Source organism: Stegodyphus dumicola, chromosome 2, assembly GCF_044657685.1.
Source record: "Stegodyphus dumicola isolate Sdum_Otavi_A_Nest chromosome 2, ASM4465768v1".
In the NCBI taxonomy this organism is placed as follows: domain Eukaryota; kingdom Metazoa; phylum Arthropoda; class Arachnida; order Araneae; family Eresidae; genus Stegodyphus; species Stegodyphus dumicola.
Genome location: NC_140769.1, coordinates 107,374,588 through 107,393,816, shown reverse-complemented (window position 1 = coordinate 107,393,816; position 19,229 = coordinate 107,374,588). Strand labels below are relative to the sequence as shown.

The 19,229-nt window shown below is 34.8% G+C and overlaps 1 protein-coding gene and 1 long non-coding RNA gene across 4 annotated transcripts in view; one reads left to right on the top strand and one right to left on the bottom strand.

Moving 5' to 3' along the window:
- LOC146998542 (uncharacterized) overlaps positions 1 to 19,229 on the bottom strand; it is a 230,620-nt gene that overhangs the window by 127,981 nt on the left and 83,410 nt on the right. For both annotated transcript variants that reach the window (XR_015039521.1, XR_015039523.1), the window contains exon 2: positions 4,899 to 5,026. This is a non-coding gene — a long non-coding RNA (uncharacterized LOC146998542). The remainder of the gene's footprint in view (positions 1 to 4,898; positions 5,027 to 19,229) is intronic.
- LOC118186334 (putative phosphatidate phosphatase) overlaps positions 1 to 19,229 on the top strand; it is a 203,410-nt gene that overhangs the window by 126,758 nt on the left and 57,423 nt on the right. The gene's annotated exons all lie outside the window — the stretch shown is intronic.

Sequence of the window (19,229 nt, the reverse complement as noted above, 5' to 3'; positions counted from 1 at the left end):
CCACGGGATGAAAGAAGATGACCTTCTGTCTGGGGGGAATTGTTCAATACCGGTTGTTTTGTCTGTGCAGTTAAACCATGGAGGTACCCCTTTCCTACCTCCATGAGTTAAACAGAATAACACCCGCCAGCAGTCCATGAAAGCTTATGGCGATGAAATATATCCTAATTCTATTATTTTCATATCTAAAAATAGAAATTTTGGTTGAATCGTAAACGTTTCCCACAAACAGAAAATCTGAAAATTTAAAAAGAACAAATTGTTTTTTCCCAAACTTATTTTAAAATATTGAGCGAGTGTAAAAGTTCTTAGAAACTGAATTTGTTAGAATAATTCGTGCGTTTAAAGGCTTAAAATATTAAGCGATAAAGTCTACATCAGACATCGTTTACACGTTTACAGCATGAGTTTTCTTAACGCAGTACTGTAGCTGCAATGATATACTGTCAACGCGATACTACAGTTGCAGTATTTTTGGCAAACTCTTTTCAAGAAAGTCTGCAGTTCACGAGAGCACATTTAGCGACTGATTTCGAAAATCTAAAGATAGGTTTAGAAGGCCTGAACGCATTCTGGACATCTATCAGTAGTTTTTCAAGATCTGGACATAAAATATTGCCCTCAATTATTCAAGCCATAAAATATTACCCTCATCTATCTTTCAAAAATTTGCAAAAATGTTGTCGATAGACAGAGCAGCATTTTAAAACTTATATTTGCCCTTGGATTCATCAGGAAGTTCAATCAATCTGTACCACATCAGATTTCTGTGAAGCAGCCAGAGGTGAGTTGAGTATGTTGCACTGCGACTTTGAGTTCGAAGCAACTTTAAACCTTGAGCTCCAAGGAGCCCAAAAGCGTTAGTTAATTTTTAAAAATTAATGAAGATGAGGAGCCTCCATAAATTCAAATGAAGTGGTTCGCCCTATTCTTAAATCTGCCATTGGATGAGAGGAGAGAATGAGTGCTTATGCATTTTTTTTTTTTTTTTTTTTTTTTTCTTCATGTTACATAAATGAACCATTTTTTGGGACAAACTTAGTTTGGAAAGAAGAACTAGGTACTGTACCTAATATAATATGTTGGAGAGTTGTGTACGTACGTCATCAAGCTCGAAAAGAATTCTGTGTCCCAAAAGATTTTGTCCAGAGGTTGGGTGTCAATAATCTACTGAACAATAAATGCTGATATCTACAGACAGTAGCTAGGCAGATAAAGAAGAAAACTGACTCCAAAAGATCGGTACTCCTCATTCGCAACAGCCTTATCTTTCATTATGATAACGTCAAATGTTATGCTGTTTTAGTCAATCCGCAAAAAGTACTGAAATTTAAGAAATGTTATTCCATCCAATGTTTCCTTACTCGCTATCGTCTGATTCTTTCACTGCAGAACGCCTTCAAACCATCGATAATGAGAAGAATGTGAAAACTACTCTTTAAAGAATTTTTTGCGTGTAAAGCAGATGATTTTTTCTTATGTGTGATAAACTGGTTACCATTAAGAGACCATTAAATATTCATTTGGAGCCGGATTCGAACTCCAGACCTTTCGATTATCAACCGCACGTGCTTTCACTTACAGTACGAAAATACGTTATGAGGAAGGAGTAAATTCCTTATATTATCTCTAACTTAATAGGAAAGGAAAGGGACTCACTCGCCAAACTCAGATGGTGTGAATCATCATCTGCTATATTTTAGTTCGGACGTCACCGCAGCTAATTTTTTTTTAATTTTTAGAGAGAAAAGGAGACAATCAGTGGTACCCTCATGTGGACTCGAACTCCCCAGACCTTCCGATTGGTAGCTGGACGTGCTTCCAATTACACCACAAAGGCACACTCTAGGGAAGAAGAAAATTCGTTATAGGCATATAAAATGGCAAGGGGTAATAAATGGTAATTATGCGAAATCAAAGTTAATGTGTTCTGTCCTTGAAGGGGGGGGTTTAAGCGGCTCTCTGTAAATCGGACATTCTGTATAATTGGCTGGACGATTAGTATCGTGTAGCGGACCGTGAAGTGAGAAATGATTTCCTGATAGAAATATGCAGAATGATTTTTGCTGCAATTTTACACAAACTGGAACAAATTTGCAATTGCGATCATAATGCGCAAAGTGTTGCAATCGTGGCAGCGAACTACTCTAAAATACTAGAGGAAGTAGCAGGACACTAAAACCTAGGAAAAAGAGCCAGTGTTTTTTTAAAAAGTCAAAATACTAGTGTACGATTTCCGTAATCGAATTGTTAGTCGAATAATGGGAAGTGGGCGAATATTTCTTTCTGTAGCAGTGAGACTAAGGTTTTAAATGCGCTTTTGATGCCATCGATAACGGTTGTTCCAGGTAAACTAAAAATGATAATGGTACTTTTTCTTATCTTCTGTTAACCTGATGTCAAAAGAGGAGGTAAGCTCTGACCGTTCCGTTATGGCTTTTTAAGAACTTTTAAGTCTTAGTTCGTTGGTGTCCGCTGTCGGACTTGTTCCACAATGACACCCAACTCTAAAACATTTGAAAAAATTGGTTATTTGGGATCTGACTTGCTCATAAAATCTTACTTTGTGTTTCGTACCAATGAGTATTACGTGGTTTGAAAGTAACGGTTTCTAGGAATCTTGCGACTTTTGTATACAACCTTTATGAACGCGTACTCTTGTACAAATAATTATCATGTATTAAAGATGGATAACTTTTCTTAGCGTTTCTCAGAATGTGCTGGAAACTGAAGCTGAAGTACTTCTTTTTCTTTTGTAATTATGAGTTCTTGCTAGCTAGCAAAGTGATGAATGTGTTTTGTTTGCTTGTTGATAAGAGTTGTGTCCCCAGCGTTCAGTTGTATTTATAGCTGTAGCTGGAGATAGGACTAGTGATATTATTGGTCCCACTCTTGATACTGTTGAAAAATCTTCCGTGGGGAAGCTATTAGTCAAACTGTAGGTACTAGATAGGGACCGAGCTGAAGAATTTTATAAAAATTTAAGGATGGACTTCTAAAGAGATTTGAGCACGTTGGGCCTGAAAAAGGTAAATCGAATAATTGTTTTCGGATGCACGATAATGAGCCACCACGCCATTACATATCCCGTCAAGCAGTTTATGGCGAAGAAACGTGTCACAAATTTTAACCATTTTTTTAGTCATCACCATGTATGGTTCCTGGGCAGTGGCGTAATTAGAGGAGACAAGGGCGTAGAATTCAGAAGGTGGCGAACTGATGTCATGAAATTTTGAAATGAAATGCTTCCCATTCTTAGCATGTAGGAATGGAATCAAAATCTTCAGCTTCCCTGGGCGTAAAAAAGCCAGCCTACGGCTCTGTTTCTGTAGACTACTTTCGTTTCCTTACAATGAAGTCTCACCTCAGAGACTTAGACAGCGTTCCGAAAGATGAATTCAACGTAAGAATCAAGTAGCTACACAAAAGTGCCGAGCTTTAAATAGATTTATAAGGATTGTATATATTAAAATCTAAGCCATAAAATATTCTTCAGTTTTCGATTCTGTATGCACTTATCCCTAAAACTTCGTGGACACACCCTGTATACATGTATTGTTGTAATAGTCTTAATTCATGCTATTCTAATATTTTGTGTTGCAAAACATACAGGATTTCTCTTCCGGGATATAAACGAAAAACTTCGGCCTGTCCGCCCTAAAGAGGAAAAAAAAAAAAAAAAAAAAAAAAAAAAAACATCTTAGTTACCTGACCGTGGAGAAAGGCATGGGCGTTTTTATTTAACGCCTGTTACCGCGACTGACTGTCCTTGAATCTTATTTATAGTGATTGCAACAGTATATTTACAGTTGCACTGGGTAGAGAGAGAGTCAAAAGCTACGTGATTGGGTATAATATGAATTCCTGAAATGTGCACGCAGTTAAAATTGTCTATTTTATCACGTGTGGCCACGAGTTCCTTAACGAAGACCCGAGCTCCTGCTGAGATTTGAACTCAAGAGTTTTTCCGTGGATAGCATGTTCTGTTTAACAATGAAACTCAAAATTGCAACATTGTAAGCAAAAATTAATTTCCATATGGGAAAGCAGAGCCCCGAGCCTCTGTTTATAAATAAGTCTTCAAATGCTCTTATAGCATTTAAAATATGTATTTAAATTTTAAGTTATAAAAATATAAAATTATAGGAAGAAATAAAATACCAAATTTTCAAAAATCAGACATTGGGTATTTGATATTATTGAAATATACAATCTAAAAAGAACTACAATACTTTTCATTTAAAATTACATATAATAAAATTATAATTTACATTTATCGAGGTGACGTTTTTCTAACAATCCTAAAATTAAATATTAACAAAGTCATAAATACCATAGAGTGACTAATCAAAACTTTTTCGTATTTGAAATGAACTCAATTTTTCAATTCTGTATTGCATTTGTATGTACTGGATAACTGAACTGATAAACAGTTTAATTGCGTTAATTGGGCCACATCTCTAAAATTTCATCAAGGATTGTAATAAAATTTATAAGAAGTTTTTTAGATTTTCCCCTTTCCTTTCAGTTTCTCTCGGAAAAAACAAGATCCTGGCTTAAAATGTGTGAATTTATGTTTGATTCAATACTTATTAAAATAAAACCATATAAAAACACACACGGGAAGGTGAAGGATACTTTTTTATTTAAATAATTTTGAATAAAAAATAATGAGTTATAAGGCTGCTTTACGACATACTTTATATGAAATATACTACTTTACATGAAGTATAATTTACATGCATAAGGTATAGAATGCTGGAAAATGCTTATGAGGCGTCAGAATTTCAAATATTAAAATACATTCAGTACAGAAGATAATTTTCAGCGCCTGACTAAACCGGCTAGTGTTACCTTAACTTCTATCTTGCACATCAAAAATTAGAAAAATCACTTACCAAAATTCCAGCCCAGTGTAGGTGGACATCTGAAGGAATGAGCAGCTTTCTGACGAGTTTCCACAGCTTACTGTTTTTCTCAGCTGCAAATTCGTTCTCTATTTAAATTCAGCTTTTGCATTCTGGTGCTAGCCAGAAGAAATAAAATGTACAATAAATGAATAAATAAATAAAATGAAAATATTTAAAGAATAAAAAATAAATAAATAAACTGAAAACTTTCAGATTTTATGTTACGCCCAAACGGGCGTCTTTTTCACTTATACGTTTGGAGAGCATTTTGGCTAACGCCACTTTGGGCTAAAAGTATTTAAAAACAGCATGTCTTTAGAATTTCCGATAGACAATCTCACGCGCTGGAGAAAAGAAATGTTTTATTTACTACAGTGTTGCCACTGCTCAGTTTGAAATTACTGACTTTTTTTAATCAAAAAATGCGTTAAAGTTTTATATGAAATAGATAAAAAAAATTTCCAAATTCGGGTTTCCAGGCGTTCCATGATCGAATGGAAAGATCTAAGGTCTCCTCTCTATACCTCATAGCAATCAGGAAGCCTTTTTTCAAACACAGGGGTGTGTGGCGTCCAACATAATGCTTGTCAAAACCATTACAATTCCGCCACCTTAATAATTCTTTTCCCTGCAATGCTTCACTGAAATCTGATCCAAGACGCATGTTGTTAGCATCATGCTAAATGTTCTGTCTTACGTACTACAGTGAGCGGAAATTCTGTCATACAGCCCTATCACATGAAGCCTTTGAGCAACTGTAAACCATGAAACTCGGGTTCCAATGGCAGCATACAGCTCACGTGAGAGTTGCAGAGCTGTAATAGTCCTGAGTCGCCACGCTGAAAATGCCAAATAACGATCCTCATTCGTCGTTAGTCGACCTTGTCCATGTCTTCTCGATATGGATCCAGTATCCTGAAGCTATTTTCACGAACTGCAGACCTGGACGTTACATACATGTCTGTAACCACCTGTATTTGTGACTGGCCTGCCTCCAATCTACGGAAAATTCTTCATCTCATTCCATCATCTATGCGTTCGTGGCTACTCATTTTATCAGATACCTTTTAAAATTTACCCAAATTTTCCAAGAAACACGGCGAATATCGTGAAAGAGAACGAGCACACAAATCGCCAAAACCTTTTCCATGCGTTTATATTCCCTCCTCAATTACTGCTTCGCACGTGCTGTACAATTACGTATTCGACTCTGTGCATAATATATCGACGGCATAATTAGTACTTTCGCTTTAATAATTTTCGTAAAAATAGATATAATTTCCTTAATTATCTTAATTTTTAATTATCTTAATTTATCTTAATTTTGCACAAGAGAATTTAGAGGCTTCTTAATGCGCTCCAGCTGTCTTTGAGCAAACCAGGCCCTGGTGGCATGTTGATGTAAGAACTTCAGCCTGATCATATATGTACTTCAGATCTTTAACCACAACCTACACCCTGCTGAAAATTAAAGCTATTCTTACAATTCAGATTAAGACAGATTACGTATGAATATAGTGGAGTGGTTGGAATGATCAAACATTTTGTCATATGACATAGTACCTTCATTGTATCCAACTATATTATGTCTTGGGCCTCTTTCAAATGCAGTTAATGTATGATCATTTACGTAACATCTGCAACATGACATACTAAAAGGCCAATGGTAGACTATGTCCAGAGTTTGCCCTTTGATTTTGTCAGCAAATACAATCATCAAGTCGAAATTTATATTGTTTTGAACGAGTAAATGAAAACTAATCACAAATATTTATAACATTAAAAATTTTACACATTGATCATTGAGGGCCAAAACCTTTAGAAAAGGATGAAATCTGTAATATGAAAATTGCATATGAATCAGCAAATAGCATTTGAGGTACATTTTACTTCATTATCGCTTTATGATTAAATAATTTTATTAAAAATTGTAGTAAACGTTAATTTTTTATTTTAATTCATATTAAATTTAGTACGCGTGATATTTAAATCCCTCCTCTATATAAAACTGCGCTTATTAATGCCAACAATAAAACTTAAGGAACAGATTAGAAATATGGAATTTAATCTATCCTCTTGTGCTTTTCCAATATAATATTAAAAATAATAAATAGTACTTTTAATATTAAATATTTATATTAAAAATAAATAAATATTAAGTTATTTTAATGTACTCTCGTGCTCATATTTTCCTTTAAACAAACTTACTTAGAACAATAGTTTCAACTCGGAGATTCGACTCGGAGATCTTGTAAGCCTTGTTTTAAGGGGGTGGGAGTGAATCTCGTTACCCTTCAGATATTGAAAATATAGCAGTATTGTATGCATTTTATGTGGGAAATGAATAGAAAATCGCTGTTACCTTGTAAGTTTACTCATAAAAACATGTTTTCATGTTACATTATTCAAGAGATACTACAATTTTACATATAATTTGACTAAAATTATCTACGTATATGCAAAATTCGCAACAATATTAGCCCACCAGCGGCCGAGCAGTAAAGTCACTGAACACTGGTAGTTCTATCAGATGTTCGAATTCCGCGAAGGGGTTAGCTTCGTCGGTGCTTTCGTGGTTTTCCTATGTGTAACTAGTATACGAGCTAGTTTCCCTTACAATGTTCTCCACGAAGGCCTCCCTTCCCTTAAGCAGATAGCCCTAATGTGCTTTGCCGTAATCTCCTTAACTCAAACCAAACCAAACATAACAATATTATCTAACTAAAATTTTACATGTTTAGTTTTGCAGTCCATATGATATTCAAAAATGCCTTCAAATTTTGGTTTTGACTTTCGGAATTCCTAGTAGAGTAGCATTCAGGGCGTGGGTTCCACGAAACACTATGTCAAAATCCCTAACTTAGGTAACTTAGAAAACAAAATGAAAGTATTGACGAAGTATGAATTAAAAAAGCAGAACAGTAATTAAACCTTAGTTCTAATTTGAGCAATATTAAATCCTTTCTAGAAATCGCACTTAGCATCTCATACTCAGAATTATGTACTTATTAGCTCTCGGCTTTGAAACGAAACTTACTTTGTAAACTGAATAGTCAAACTAAAGGAGCCGGCTGGAAACATTTAATTTAATCAATTAGAATGACTTAATCGAAAAAGAAACGTAACGGCAGACGAGATCGGACTAGGAAAATATTCTGGATTCGAAAACTGTGATTTCCAAGTATGGAAAAATTAAAACCGAACGAGACGTTAATTGAAACGTTAACTCAATCAAGAATTCATTTCAAGAGTACTGGTATTTGTGAGGCATTGTTGCACTCGTGAAATACGGCCTGCAACCTTTACGTTCCTAATTAACCTCGATTCTATCTGGCCTCGATTCATGTTGAACCCTCATGCGGAAGCGCAAGATATTAGCTTTATGGGTTACTCCTACTTCCCCCAACTCGACAGGTATACCAACTAATAATTTCTGTGCAGATTTTAGACTGCACTATGTTAGGACATTTCAAGTGTTTAAAGCAACCAGATGTTCCGTCTTATGGCGACCAGTCCCCATTTTAGTGTGTAGCGTTGCGCGCCTCCAACTTGCACGCAATTAAGAGGTGACTGTTGAAACTGGATAAGTGACAGAGTCTTGTTAAGGGTTTAAGTCCCTTTTTATTCAACGTAATAAATTACAAGTGCGTGCTCTTGACGCTCACAAACTACGCCAACTCGGCGGTAAAATAAAAATAATAACCTGAAAAGAAACTAATGACAAGACTCTAACTACGAGGCTCTCTAAAAGTAACTAACCTCACCGCGTTTTACAATACCGCTGCTAATTCAGCAAACTTGAAGATCACTTGAACGATTAACAATTCTTCCAGGCAAGCACACAGGCCGAAACGCGGGGTTCTTCAATTTCTGGATAACTACCTCCGCGCTCGTGAAGTAAGAACAGCACACCTCGAACTCGTTTCCTTTCTATTTAACTCAGAATACTTCCGCTGATAATTTGAATCCTTGCGCGTTCTACTAAAATTTACATACTCTGGCATTGGCAGTTCCAGGGGAAAGTAAGGCTTGACAGGAAAGATAGTTTAAACTTAAAATAAATGTTAGTTAAAGTAAATATAAACCCTACAAGTGCAGTACCCCACATTAGGATATGTCCCTGAAAATGCGTGACTTAAAATGCGTGACTGAAAATGCGTGTTTGGCATACAATCCTGTGTTTTGTTAATAATGAACATGGCTTTTTAGTGCGGCTTCGTAAAATCTTGAAGATACTTTTGTGGGATCACATATACTTTCAATAATTAAATAATCGTTAATTTTAGATATAATCCGTGAGACCCTAAAAAAGAATGGTTTTTGGAAGAATTATTGATAAATTTATTTTCAATTCTAGCTGGGTTTATTAATAATGGATAATGAAACTGAGTAATGTGCATAATTTTAAATGAAACTTCTTTACAAAAATTTAGCAAAGCGAAAAGACATATAGGAAAACTTAACTATTGCAAAAAATATTTTGATGAAGGAAAGTCAGTTAATAAATTATTCAGTGAAATACCATATTACAAAGATGTATAATAATTTGTAAATTATTACACATTCTCCGATTATAAAATAGAAATTTATGGAAATGGGCAAAGATTTTTCATATTTTCCGAGCAATTTCTCTTTTAGATCGGTAACTAAATGTATCCTTTATTATTTACAATACATTATGCATAATAATATTACTAATTGAAGTAACTGATATTTAATGCAAAAGTACTCGCACAGTTCTTTTTGGTATGACAAAGCACAAGCAGTAATTAACATTTCAAACTAAGAACTTAAAACACAACACAATATAAAAAACCCCAACTGCACAAGCTCGCACAGTAATTTCGCATTTCTCTCAATATTCTAAGCTAAACTCTGAACTGAACAGATGGCAGATGCTTCAGTCTTATACAATTTCCCCTCCTGTCGATGAGAAATTTCCAATACCTTCTATTTCTCGAATTTCCTAAATAACATCCAGTTATATAGAGCCGGATACAGTTACAATTACATAGGGATCGGACCAAAATGTCACCAAAAGGTTTCCAAATTTGGCGACTTTTCGTAGTTTCTTCCCAAATTTGGCGACAAAAATTAGTTTCCAAAATCATCGCCAACTTGGCAAATAGTCATTTACCTCAGTACTCCGCAACCTTTTCTCACCTGCGACGCACAAAAAATCTTTCTGGAATTTCGTGGCACACCAAAGAGTTCCGAGGTATCAAGGAAGTGCCGAAAAAATTCAAATGCTGACACACTTAAAATCACACACACAACCACACAGCAGTGAAATACAGGGTGTCCGTAAAAGAATGGCCGAGTTTTAATGTTATATTACAGGAGTTTAATTTATACTAAATATAACAAATCATACATGAAATTGAAGGAAAACGAACCTAGTTTTTCCTGTAAGTGCTCAATGTGTGCGCCTTTAGTGATACGGCACACATCCAAACTAAAATGCAATTCTTCCCATACTGCCTGCAGCAAGTCCGGAGTAATGGAAGCAACAGCCTATGCAATTCTACCTTTCAAGGTTGGTAAATCGTGCGGTAGGGGTGGAACGTAGACCCGATCTTTTACGAAGCCCCAAAGGAAGAAATCACATGGAGTGATGTCAGGTGAACGAGGCGGCCAGGGTAACAGAACTCTGTCGTCTGGACCGTGACGCCCAATCCAACGGTCAGGGACTTCGACGTCCAATCTCGCAAAAAGAGACTCCAATGAGGAGGGGCTCCATCTTGTTGCCAAATAAAGTTTGCAAGTTCACTTTCTACTAATTGGGGAAAGAGCCATTGTTGTAGCATATCCAGATAAGAAACCCCTGTTACTGTAGCTTCAGCGAAAAAAAAATTTTCCGTACACTTGTCGTCGTGAAACAGCACAGAAAACGTTTATTTTTGGAGAATCTCTTTCGTGTTGTACAAGTTGATGAGGATTTTCTGAACCCATATACGAACATTATGGGTATTTATTTACCTTCCCACTTGTATGAAACGTCGACTCATCATTGAACACCACATGATGCAGAAAGTCACTGTGCCGTTGAAGAACTTCACATGCAAAACGAAATCGTGCTGCACAATCATTTGGCTTTAATTGCTGTACCAACTGTAATCGGTATGGACGCAAGTGTAATTTTTTTTTTTAAAAAAATCGTCCAGACTGTCGTCTTTGGCAACTGTAGTTCATGACTTGCTTTCCGAACAGATTTCTGCGGGCTACGACGGAAAGATTCTTCGACACGTTCCACATTCTCTATAGAAACTTTGGGTCTTCCCGGGCTTTTACCTTTACAAAGACATCCAGTCGTTTCGAATTGTCGATACCATCGGCGGATATTTCTGTCACATGGGGGATCACATTTAAACTTTAATCGGAACGCACGTTGATCGGCAATTACCTAATCACTCTTAGCAAATTGTAGAACACAAAACGCTTTACGCTCAAAAGTCGCCATTTTGAATAGATGACACTGCAACTGTGAAAACGATGTAGCGGTACAAGCGCATGCGCTTATCTCACCCTGTATATAAAAACATTTAAAATAGACATTATTAAGGGGAAAAAATGTCATTGTGTATTAAATACATGATAAAAAATTGCAAAATGTCAAATACATGTATTTGATTGCGGCACACCTATATCCTACTCATGGCACACCAGTGTGCCGAGGCACACCGGTTGCGGAGCACTGATTTACCTCAATGTTAAATGGACTTGCCCCTGTAACATTATTTTTCTGGCGAAGCTTCCCTTTCTTTAATCCTTTGATGCTAGATTATACAAGAGATGTTACAATTTACATATAATTTCACTGAAATTGTTATTAATTCTCAGTTACTTATATTAGTGTTTATAATATATTATAAATCCTCAATTATTTCCAAATCTGTAATCTGTCAGTCTCTCTTTCGATGATTATAAAGGAATTCTGCTTGCTTAAAACATACTTCACTTACACAATAGGTATTTTCGTAATAAATACAGTTTAATTTCTCGCGGCGACCACCTTCAGTAAAGCACCACTTCTAAAAGTGGCCAGTATTTTCTGACAGCATGAAAAAATAGCGATACTAAACATTTTAGAACATTTATCTAAAGCTTTTAGACATACTCTCCATGGCAACGGTCTTCAGAGAAAATCAACATCGTAAGGAATCTTGACTCATCATCTTAAGAAGTTCCACTGTAATAAATGAATTGGAGGGGAGGGGGCAGGGACTTATCCAATATACAGCAGGCAGACCACAAAATAGCCTGTTAAAAATTTCTAACCGACTCCCGATTACTGTTTAAAATTTCTTAAATATACAAGCTGTAATACGATTTGTAGAAAGTCAAAATCTTAAGAGCGTCTCTGGAACAATACAGACGATTTATTTTCTATCAAATCTCCACGAAAGCATCTAAATTTTAAAAAATAACTGTCACGTGATTAACTACAACTGATTAAACAAATAGGCAAACGAATCTTTCTTATCACCAGTGCAGTTACCAAATTTAAAAAATATTTTTTTTTTTTTTTTTTTTTTTTTTTTTTTTTTTTTTCCCGAAAGAGCCGTGACCATTTTGCAAAAATAAATAAATAAAGTGTTTTCCCAACCGAAAAAAAGCGGAGCAGAACTCTGACTCTTATCCCGAAGAAGCATTTAAATATTTAAGGTTCGAGTTTAATTGCTTCTTTAGAACTGTTTTAGAATATGCAATTAATACAAAACCAAATAAAGACGCTGGATAAAGGAAGGCGCCATAGCCGTCACAATCATAATAGCTTAGTTTTATTCCACTAATGCCGAGAGTATAAGACCGCTAAACACTGGAAGTCTTACCCAGTTTTGGCCGGCTACCCTGGCTATTAATAGTGTGCGTTTTGCCTCCCCCCAAAAAAAATGAATAGCCAGTTTTATGCAATCGCTATGTGCAACATAAATAACAAGTTTCTCTTGCCGGCCAACCAGGATAGTGGTTAGTGACTCTGACTGCTGTACCAAAAGGCCCGGTATCGCATCCCGGAAAAGGCATGGATGTTTGTATAGTATGTGTGCGGTATGGGAGTACTATGCTGTCCTTCAGAATTGGGGGGGGCGGAACTGAGCAAAGTCGTGCTAAAGACAGGCGCAATCTTGCCTCCTTACCATGATGAATTTCGTGGGCTCTTTTTGATATCAGACAAACGAGATTAGTCACAGCAACAACAAGTTTCCCTTACACAGTCGAAATAATCCACAAAGGTCTGTCTCTGTCTTAGGTAAACATGCCGTGTTTTCCTATAATTCATTAAACAAATCAACTGTCTTCCTAGAATGAAAATCCGACTGTTTAACTGCTTCTGCAATGTTCGTGAAAAAACTGTGCCCTTACGATTGCCTTATTTTACAACAAAGAAGAATCCTAGAATAAAGACCTTTCTAGGAACGAAATGTAAAGATGCAAGCTTTATGCATGTTGGTGACTGTTAAATAATTTGGCCTTTTCCATAAGAATCTGCAGATTTAAGTGCGAAATTACAAGAAATGTATTTATTTATCAACAAATAATACAACCATTTTCACACATTTGTTCAATGAAGAAATTAAGATTGCTTCTGAAGCAACTGCTTGCGAATAAAGTTGTCATTTTCGGTACCTTAACAACTAAGTCGCCTGAGAGCGTAACCTACAAATTATATGTAAGACTGATTGAAAACCTCGACAATGAATTCACAGAACAATTTTTGGCTATCGGGGCGCACGAAGGTACAATAACGTTTTTTCCGATCAAATTTGGAGCCGATGTCATTAATCCTTCCGACATATTGCACACTGAACTAATTAAAATATGTTTTATGTACATACCTTCATACACAATGATAACAATAAAATTAATAGGAAATATGTCCTTCTTTAGAAAAAATGACCTCTAGAATGAGCATTGATTCTACTATTCTCGTGCATATATTTTTTATCATGAAACCACACTTTTATAGCGTTTTCAATCACGCTCCCTTTCGTCACACAATCCATTTTGCTAAGATGTTCTTTGTCATAAGTTTTCGATCAGATTTTAGTCTGGTGAATTTCCAGGCCATTCTAGGGCAATACTGTTTTTTTTACCAATATATATCTGCTGACAGATTTCGAATAGTGGCATAAGGAGCCAAGTCCTTTTGAAGGGACCCGGTAAAAGTTTTCGAGAATGGCGCAATCTTACTTTTTAAAATTCATATATTCACCTTAATAGGAATAATACTTCTAATGATATCTCAAGCAAAAAAAAAAAAAAAAAAAAAAAAAACCACAAGAAATGTTTTAGGGTATTTTACGTTTTGTTGGATATGTTGAGGTTTTATTATTGATGCACCTTGCTTCATCTAACAATGTCAGATCCGTAACCATGAGCAAATAGATGAGTTTCATTGTTGAAAATACCTTTTTCTAGTCTTTTATGGTTCAAGATTTGTATTTTTTGGCCCACAATGGTCGTTTTCGCTTCATTTCAAGTGCCAACACTTCTTTTGTAATTGACTTTCTCGCATCCCGACCAGCAGTGAGACGTCCATGCCACACATTTGAAGGATGAATAGCGATACCAATAGATCATAAACTTCTTTAAGTTCTATTCTATATTTTATTGGATTAATAATGCTGTTTCGGAATAAGAATCGATCAGATTTTAGAGTCGTTTTCCTTTTTCTTTCGCATTTGTCCTTCCTTTCTGGAAATGATCCACTTTCATTCTGTCTCTTTAGAATCCGATAAATGCTCTATTTTCCGACACCAACTGCAGAAGCAACGTTTATTATAGTCATGAATGTGTGATTATTAAGTGAGATAATCTTAGTTTGCTTACTAAGCGTCATATCCATTTTTGGTACATTAAAATGAAAGAATGGGAAACGCACTTAAAAAGTATGCAAAAGTAACTTCCTCTTTACCTAGACACAAACTTAAAAAATATGATGTGTACACCACATGACTTCCTTGTATTAGAATATTAAATTGGAATATAAATTATACCCATTTTTTCTTGCATTTCATTTAAACTTATTGGATTGAATTAAATCTACTTCGCCGACAGCGCATAAACCACAATAGAATAAATGCATTCTTTAAAATTCACTCTAGTATTTGTTTACCATAACGACACTCTGGCGCTAGATTCACTTAACAGTATTAATAATTATATAACAGTTAACTTATATAATAATTATGTAGCGGAAACTAAGTTAACTATAATAGAATTATCTAATCGTTGCCACATGTTCTATTCAAATACTATAATAAAGCTAGAATGATGTATAAAAGAAATTAAGCAAACAAAACAAAAAGGAAACAGTTTTTCACAGACGATTCAATTGAGTGTTTCTCATTTAATTAATTCAGTTCTCACTTCGCGAGAAGGCAAAAATACATAAAAACTCAAAATATCTATATTAAAAATTACGAAGTAAATCTCAAACACTTATTTCCTAGAAAAAATTCTAGAAAGAATTAAGCATGATTTAATTGGCAATAATAAATGAATGCGTTATCTTTGTTGTTGCGAAGCTAAGTTTCTCTAGATTGGCAACAAATCCACTAGTCTCCTGTTTCAAATGTAAACATCAATGGCCGCCCTTAAAAACAGGCTTAGCGGCAATTAAACAACTTTAAAATTGCTGATAATTCTAAAAATATTGCACACAGATTTATTAAAGGCATAAAATCCTTAACCGAAAGATAGAAACAACATAATTCAATCATTTTTAAAGTAAAAAATGTACAATTTACAAACATATAAGAGTAAAGAAACTGAGATCACTGAGCCGGGTAACAGAGTGGAATATAAATATATTTATATACGTTTGGTGCGGCCGATTGCAACCAAAATACGAGGTGCACATCTACATGTTATAGCGGTCCTATATACAAAATTTCAACGTTCTGAGGCTACTCGTTTTTGAGTTATGCGAGATACGTACGTACATACGTTCGTACAGACGCCACGAAAAATTCTCTTCAGAATTAATTTTAAAGCAGTTTTATAATTTTTTGAAGGAAAAGAGTATTTTATTCTGTCCTTACGTACAGATATCACGCAAAAACATATTTAAATTGCATTCGATAGCGGTCAAAATGGATATTTTCGTTGAAATATGCTGCCTGAAACTTTTCGCGATTGCAATACTTCCTTTTTACTTCGTACAAAGAAGTAAAAAATGGTACAATAATCCTAATTTATTATCTAAACAAACTCTGAGTAGTCAAAAGCAGACATTCAGATGACATTAAGGAAAATAATGCTGCTTCGAGGTACCTGCTGATGCCAGTTGGCAACCAACTTAAAATTTTGTGAAAAAAATCGCTTTGTCCCAATTAATTTGCACCCAACTAATTTTCAGCTTTAGACTCCTTTCACTCTTTGATAACAGAAATTTACACAAACCGCTGTTTTGGTGACAAAAAACTTTAATTTTAAAGTCCTTCTGACGGATGAACTTTTCGGTATTTTCGCTACCTCGAGAGTACAGACAGACAGGCATTACCTACTCGTTTATAAGCAAAAGCACTAAAAACTTCATATCAAAGTATTGGCAGCAGTGAAACATAAATTATAAATAAAATTATTTTGCTTTCATTAGTGTGTAAATCTGATCTCTAATAACAAAGTCCATTTCTAATGGTCTTGGTTTTGTTATACTTATTATGGAAACTAATATAGCAAATTGTTGCGTTAATTTGTGATTTCTAATTTTTTAGGCAATTTATTGTAAAACATTATAATCTAGTTGAGTTTTCTCTGCATTACTTAGTTCAGAAAATTAGCGACGATTTAATGTGACTGTCTGATTTGTTTTTAACTTTTTAGATGGGTTCAAATCAGTGTTTATTCTGATGATTGTAAACCTTTTAAATTTCGTGAATAATTTATAATCGCTATTTTTAAAGAATTTACTTAGAGTGCCACTGAGTAAAAGGATATTTTAGAGACACTTTAATTTAAGTATATCCAAGAATGTCCTTCAGAATGCAGAGTTTGATAAACTGATTAAAATTGTGAAAATGTTATTTCTTAATGCCGAAAACTCTTTTGAAGCATCGAAGCTTTTATCTCGATCTGAATACATATTTCTTGACTTCGCTGAATGACAATGCAAAGAATGATAAAAGTGCATATCACTTAAAAAAACGGTAAGTGGCAACAATGAAAAAAACATTCTTTTGATTTACATTTTTTTGATATCCGAGTAGTGAGCATATTTTTTAGTTTTAAAAATAACTAAACAGTTAAAACGGATAAAATTTGCTGCTTTAACTAAAATAAAACTTTATTATCGTTATCTTTTGAGTTTCTTCGAGTGAAGTTACATAAAATAAGAGAGTTAACGCAGCATTTCTCAAATGTTTTCAGTTAAATCAATTTCAGTTCTTTCTTCTTATTTTCATTGGTGATGAAAACCCTTTTTTACGCAAATAAGCAGAAAAAACCTGAATTATAATTTTAAAATGAAAATTGTACAGTTCACTATATTTTGTTTTCACTAGTAATAAGCCGAGCGGAGCAGGTGTGCAGCTAAATGAATACGCAATCATAGAAGCACCACAATTATCATCCCTGCTTTGTTACTAAGACTAGAGTACTTTCACGAGAATGGAAAGTTAGCAGATAGGGTGTAAGAATTATGTTCATTTTATTAACAGTTAAATTTTTGAGTTAAACTTCTTTCCTGTCAAATTCTTAACTTCAACTTACTACTTCCGGCCAGAACGTAGTTTTAGAATCACGTAGTTTAGAATCACATAATGAGGAAGAGCGGTATTTAACTGCGAAGTTCTACTTGCTGAGTCAGAGAGAATCAGGGTTTCTGATTAGCCGTGCGTCCGCCTTTTTGGCTACTCTCTCTCAAAGCTGTTATTACGCTCGGCCGTACTCAGGCCCTTGATAGCTTTACAGTCAATTAGCGTTAAGGGGCCAACTCGATTAGAATCTTAATTGCTTTGGCTATATCTCTTTAGATTAGTTTTAGTTTACTTCTTAGCCCCTAAAGTGTCGACAAGCTCAAGTGTCGACTTTATCGTACACTCCAAGAGTGTTATTGTACACTCCAAGACGGAGTTCTGTTAAATCTTATTTGAATAATAAAGGGTTATTTATCCTTCCATCTAGTTGTTTCTTGTGACACGAACTCAAGCGATTATTCGTTTACCAGTTCTTAAGATTCTTCACGTTCAACTGTAACGTAGCATTTACAAAGTGAGGAACTCTACAAGGGTAACCAATAATAAATATCATGAAATATCTATCTTGGTAGAAAAAGTGGTAAAAGATTGTCATGCGTAATTTTCAGACTTTGCGATTTTCAGCTATAGTGTGCTTTACGTAGTTAATTTGAATTTTACTTTTCTGTACTTTTTGAAGATTACAACGAAGAAGATCTAGAACGATTACAGATTCAGAAACCGTCGGTTAAATGATAAATTAAAACTTTCACGTCTCGTTTAAAATTATTTTTAGTTTTCACGGCAATCCTACAGCAGGCCATTAGCGTTTGATAAAAGTGGAAAATTTTTTTACAGGTATTAGTTGTCTCATCGGCAGATAAGAATTTTGCTGATAAGTGTCTTGATTTTAATATTGTGCAACATGTTTGCTGACACAACTGTTAAAGATATCATGAAGAATTGCTTTTCTCGAGTGTTAAAAATACACACTCGCTCACAAGCACTGGTCTATCACTTTAAAATGAAGTTTTGAACACTCTGCAATTATAAAAGATTATTCCTTTTCAATCCAAAATTATCCGCATATTTCTGTTAAACATTTTCGCAACTTTAATTATTGCGATACTGCGTGCTTTTGATACTCACGTGTTTATATTCTAAAACATCTCTTTCTATACTCTAATTAATATGTATATAAATATATATTTGAAAAACAAATAGTGTGAAAAAATCATCTACAGCAATAAAAGCATAATTAGCTTTTAAATTATCCCAGATCCAAAAATAATAGCGATTTTAATGTAGTTTTCTTATTTCGGAAGTTGTCGGTTTTTTAGAAGTTATTATTTTAGCTTGTATGAACTGCAAACGGCTGATTTGAATCTTAAAAAGACAAAAATAAATAAATAAATAAATAAATAAATAAATAAAACTTAATGCACGTCGTCTTTCTACACGACATATCACCGGAACCAAAACGCGCTGCAGAATTCTCTACGAGAAAAAATTATTCGGACAAAAATGGAAAATTGTCGTCACAGTAGATGAATGTTGGGTATATTTAAATGACCGCAATAAAAAGAGGCACTGCAGTGTTCAGCGACTTTACCACTCGGTCGCTGGTGGGCGCTAGAAT